The sequence below is a fragment of the Myotis davidii genome, unplaced genomic scaffold, assembly GCF_000327345.1.
Source record: "Myotis davidii unplaced genomic scaffold, ASM32734v1 scaffold77, whole genome shotgun sequence".
NCBI lineage: Eukaryota > Metazoa > Chordata > Mammalia > Chiroptera > Vespertilionidae > Myotis > Myotis davidii.
Genome location: NW_006289713.1, coordinates 2,128,937 through 2,134,337, shown reverse-complemented (window position 1 = coordinate 2,134,337; position 5,401 = coordinate 2,128,937). Strand labels below are relative to the sequence as shown.

Genomic DNA, 5,401 nt, shown 5'->3' with positions numbered 1-5,401 from the left:
CAGGTTTTAACTGGGCCACTCCAGCTGCCATGCTAGGAACAGACTGAGGAGGGTGGCATTAGGGAGACCAGGAGGAGGCTATTTTAGTAATCTGGGTGTGAAACAAGGGTTTCCTAGGGTCCCCTGGGGTGGTTGTAGTAGAGATGGTGGGAAGTGACTGATTCTGAAAGATTTTGAAGGAAAGGCCAACAGTACTGGATGTGAGGTGGAAAGGAAGGAGAGGAAGCAGTATGACTGAGCACCAGGAATGAAGGATGAATGGGAAGGCTTAGGAAACTGTCTCAGTCCATGCGGCCTGCCGTAACAGACACTACAGACAGGGTGGCTCATAAACAACAGGCATTCCCTCCCCCCGCCCCACAGTTCCGGAGGCTGGAAGTCCAAGATCCAGGCGCTCGCAGATTCAGTGTCTGGTGAGAGCCCCTTCTTCCTAGATGGCCATCTTTTCTCCGTGTCCTCCTCACATGGCAGAGGGAACAAGGGAGCTCTGGGGTCTCTTTTATAAGGGCACTCATCCCATTCATGGCAGCTGTGCCCTCCTGACTTAAGCTCCTCCTAATACTATCACATTGGGGGGTAGATTTCAACATATGAATTTAAGGAGACACAAATATTCAGACCATCTATATATATAAAAGCCAAAGCGACCGAATGACTGAACGACCGAACGAGCAGTCAACCGGTTGCTATGACATGCACAGACCACAAGGGGGAAGATGCTCAACACAGGAGCTTCCCCCTGGTGGTCAGTGGGCTCCCACAGTGGGAGCGCCACTCTGCTGACCAATGGGCACCAGACACCGGGCTCGTGGCTAGTGAGCACAGCTGCGGCAATGCTACCAAGCTGCTGCGGCGGCAGGCACCCAAACCAGGCTCAGGCTCCTCTCTGGCCGCCTGCTGCTTCATGGGCCACTACATCCCCCGAGGGGTCTCAGATTGTGAGAGGGCACAGGCCATGCTGAGGAACCCCACCAGTGCACGAATCTGGGAACTGGGCCTCTAGTAAGACCATAATAGGGAAGATCCCGAGTTCAGGTGGAGCCACGTCAGGTGTTGGACTCTTTTGGACGTCCAAGTGAGATGTTGGGTGTACGGTTTAGGATCTTCAATAACCCCGTGTTCTGAAATATCCCAGTGCTATTTGCTCAGTTGCTATGGGCCCACTTTTCCTCACTGCACAAGGCACTCTGCAGCCCTCAACCCAAAAGCTCATGCCCCTTGGTTCTGCTAATTTTCTTAAATTTATTTAATGATTTCCTCCCCTCTGTCTTCTCTGCTTTCCCTTCCTAAAACTGCAGACCTGGACAGACCCATTTGCTTTTCTTTCCTATCCTGTTTCCCATCTTAGTCCTTTTGTTCTGTTTCTAGATGTTTCATCCCTTCTTTACTTGGGCTATTGCATACTTAATCTATAAGAGCTTCTTTATGCTGCTGGAATGTTCTTTCTTAGAGCATCTTGCTGATTTATAACAGAGAATCACACTCATTTCTTCTGCATGACACCTAGTGGTGTGGCAGCCAGGGTCCCACAAGTTCAAGTTTGGGTCCATGTTCAATGCCACAACTTTCCCTGTGATCCAGGTTTTTTTCTCCCAACAAAGCCATTCTCAGGCTCCTGACGAATCTCGGGGGCTCGCCAAGGACAGGTCAGCTGCCTCTTCAACAATCACCAGGGAAGAAGAGGGGCACAGAGAAAATATATGTGCTACAAACTGTATGTACGTGATTCTACAGATAATTTGTGTTGTTTTTACGACAGAGCTGTCAAAGCGTTATTTTTATTTTAGAGAAGAAAAAACACACACATTTCAGCAAACTGAATGGACTTTTGTGTCTGGCTGTAAACGTTTTCCTTTGCTGTACCTGAAGTTAAAACATCAGGATCCAGGTTCCAAGTCCTTTTCAAACTCCCGGGGCCAGCTGACATGCAGGCTCTCCCATCACAGGGAGGGCTGGGGGCCAAGATGCGTTTTCATCGATCCGCTGTAAGTTCTAATTTTGAGACGCTTTGGTCTAGAGCTGTGCTATCCAGTGAGATTCAAAGGAAATACCTCTCGCTCCCCAGGCCTCCCTCAGAGCTCACAGGGGACCTGGGGGAACGTTCGCAGCCGGAACCCGCCGCCGCGGCGCCGCGGCGCGCCGGAGGGATGCGCTTGGGCACCGGACGTGGGGTGCGCGAGCAGCTGCGGTTCCGGTTCCGACCCGGCGGGAGGAGGAGGAGCGGGAAACCGCGCTGGCAGAGGTAGAGCCCACTTAGCCGCCGCCCGTGCCCCGCCGCCTGCCGCGCCGTGTCCTCGAGTCCCCCCAGACCCACGGACATCCGCCGGTCCGTGGACGCTCGGGCTACTGGCTCCGCGTCCCCGCCCCTCCCCTTCCTCCTGTGACCCGGCAGACTGTCCTCTGCTTGACCGCAGGTGCCTGTCACGTGGAGGGACTCTGCCCTTCGCGGGGTGCTCGTGTGCCGGGTCCCTCCCAGGCAGTGGTCCCGGAAGGATGTTGGAGTTAGTGGAGTCCACGTTTAGCCATTGTTAGAGGAAAACTTGATCTGTTATGTCTAAAATCCACTTTCTGTTCTCAGTGGGCCTGCCTCGAGCAGGTGTATCTCTGAACAAACATAGCAATATGTAAGTGCCAGGTGTTTTGAAGGCCTTGTGAGCAGGCGACTTTCCGGAGAGAGGGGAGACCTTAAAAAGGAGGTGATGTTGAGCCGGGCTTTAAAGGATGAATAGGAGTTTGCCCAAAAGGGAAATGGAGAGAACTTACGATGTCGGAACGGGAATCGCCTGTTTGGGAAGTGGTTGATTCCCTCAGGAGGGCAGATGTTTGTGGTTGGGGTTAGGCATAGACTGATCAAGGGGCGACAAAGCTGGGCGGAGGAGCACAGGCATTCCCCGTGGGTTTCAGGGGGCCCGAGGCGGTTCCTGCGCCGAAACATGCCGGTCTAGTGACCTTTCCATAGTCTCTGCTGTGATCGTTGCAAAATGAGGCTTCCTGGCTCTCACCCCATATCCCAGAACCGGTCTTCAGGGCAGACTGAATTGGTGGATTGGACTGTGGGCCTGGGATAGCAGGCTTCCTGCCTCCAGGTGGCCTTTTAAAAATAGTATTTTTACTTGCTAATATGGATGGGGGTTTAAGTGTGTGTTTTTCCCTTTTGGTTTTTTGTATTTGAATGTAGTACTCATGAATGCAATGTGAATGTCTGACTTAAAAACACAACGTTGAAAACAACCTCCCCCAAACCGCAGGCATTGTGTTGAAGCAAATGTCCTCCACCACAGAGAGAGTGAAGTTCACCTTCATCAGGCAGCAGACAACAGGAAGTGCTGGGCTCTGCTTTAAACTCAGGGTCAGAGGGGTGAGAGGTTGGGGTGGTGTTAATCAGTCAGGTGCCATTTCATTCATTTTGAAACTAGCCACCTTCATTTGAATGCAAGTATCATTCTTATCAGGTAATTCTTGTCATGCAGCTCCATAGTGAGGATGGTGCAGCCACTTGCTCACCTTTGGTGTGTGCCAGGTCATTCTCACAGAACTCTGTGTGCAGGTCTTGTTATTAGTCTGTCTGTAGACGGGGCATTGAAGGCTTAAACAGGTGAAGAAAACTAGGGAGAAAGGAGGATGTTCCAGTCTGTGTCTGTGTTGACTCTGAAATCTGACCTCTTCACCAGAAGATGTGAACTTCCTGGTGTTGAGGGAGGGTTCTGAGAAGTCCATGTGCCCCAGTGGTCTGACTTGAGAATCTGGATGGTTAGAACACCCAGGGGTCTCTGCTGGGTCTCTGGATGGGCTCCTGCCTCCCAGAGGAACCTAAGAACAACGCATCGTCTGGGAGAAGGCCGCCCTGGCTCACCAGAATGCAGGTTTCTGTGCTTTCACATCAGTGCACGGCTGTCTAAGGTTGGTCAGGGTGCTAAGAGCAGTTTTATGAAGTTTGTTCATTGAAACAGAAAACCCATGGCCAACTTGCTTTTACTTAGTGGTAGCTATGCCTCCAGGGGTGGAGAGCCTCATGGCTAAAGGAGGCCTTGTGTAAGGTGGAGCTCTCTTCCTGGGGTCCAGAAAGGTCTGGACCTGGGGTGTTCAGGACACAGACCTCTTCCCTGAACCCATGTATTTTTTTGCTTGTTCAAAGCAGTCCCCGACCCCCGTGACTTTGAAGATTTTAGCTCTGTATTGAAAGAATTATGATGGAGTATTTCAGGGTCCCATACCTGAGGGACATAAAAGCTGTTTTTAAAGGGTGGTGACAGAATAAATTAGTGCAACCTCTCTGGAGGCTACTCTGGCAATATTTACCCAAATTAAAATTAAATCTTTTTGTTGTGAGGCTCATGGGGAGCACCGGGCAGGGTCACTTGTCAGCATCTGCTCCACAAACACCCAGATCCGACCACAGTTACAATTGGCCACCTAGGTCTCCTCTGCCTGTTTGCTTGCTGGCTCCTTCTCATCCTGAGCTCTAGCTATATTGCTCCCCCTAGGAGGGCCTGCCTGCAGGAGCACTCTGCTTCGAGGCCAGGACTCTGTCTGCCTGGCTCATGCCTGTCCCCATGCAGAACCCAACTAGGTATTGCCACCTCCCAGACACAAGAGATTTGAAGGCAGGCGATGCAGGGTGGGGGGCATCCAGGTCTCTTGCTGCCACAGGTGTGTGGCCTAATTGGTGCTCAGCATTAGCAAACCATGAATTTGAACTGCTTTTGTCAAAACTTTGTCATTGTCTGCGTAGACCTTTTATGAACCAGTAGCTTTAATTGAAAGAAGAATGCTGTTGCCCAGGCCAGATGGCTCCGTTGGTTCTAGTGTCGTTTCGTACACCACGAAGGTTGCAGGTTTGATGCCTGGTCAGGGCACATACCTAGGTTGTGGGTTCCGTTCCAGGTTAGGGTGTGTTTGGGAGGGAACTGATCGATGTTTCTCTTTCCTTTCCTCTTTCTCTAAAGTCAATAAAAAACATCCTTGGGTGAGGATTAAAAAGAAAAAAGAAGAATGCTGTTATCTCACTTTATTTACCTCTATCATTTTGAGAAATTAAAGAGCTATATAGACAGTTACAAACACCCTGTAGATCCACCATCCAGAGCACATTTTTTATTTCTTTTTTGTATAAAAGAAAAAAAATAATGCTGAAGTGGAAGCATTCCATTTAAAAAAATAAAAGACATTTAGGAGACTTTTAAAGTCTGATTACAAAAATCATACATGCCAATTGTAGAAAGATTGGAGAAAATTGAGAAGCACTAAGAAGAAAACAAAAGTCACCTGTAGCCCTGCAACCTTGTGACCATGTGGGTGTTTACTTTGAATCTTCTTTTCAGCTCTGGCCAGCCTTTTTCCCTTGGCAGTAGTGGGGGAGCCTCTCCCAGATAGCTTGTCCCACCCACCGTGGGGCTCTGGC

The 5,401-nt window shown here is 50.2% G+C and overlaps 1 protein-coding gene across 1 annotated transcript in view; it reads left to right on the top strand.

Moving 5' to 3' along the window:
- The first annotated feature begins 2,174 nt into the window (after positions 1–2,174).
- ACSF3 (acyl-CoA synthetase family member 3) overlaps positions 2,175–5,401 on the top strand; it is a 76,505-nt gene continuing 73,278 nt past the window's right edge. Inside the window, exon 1 of the mRNA XM_006762183.2 lies at positions 2,175–2,242. The gene's annotated coding sequence lies outside the window, so the exon portion shown is untranslated. The remainder of the gene's footprint in view (positions 2,243–5,401) is intronic.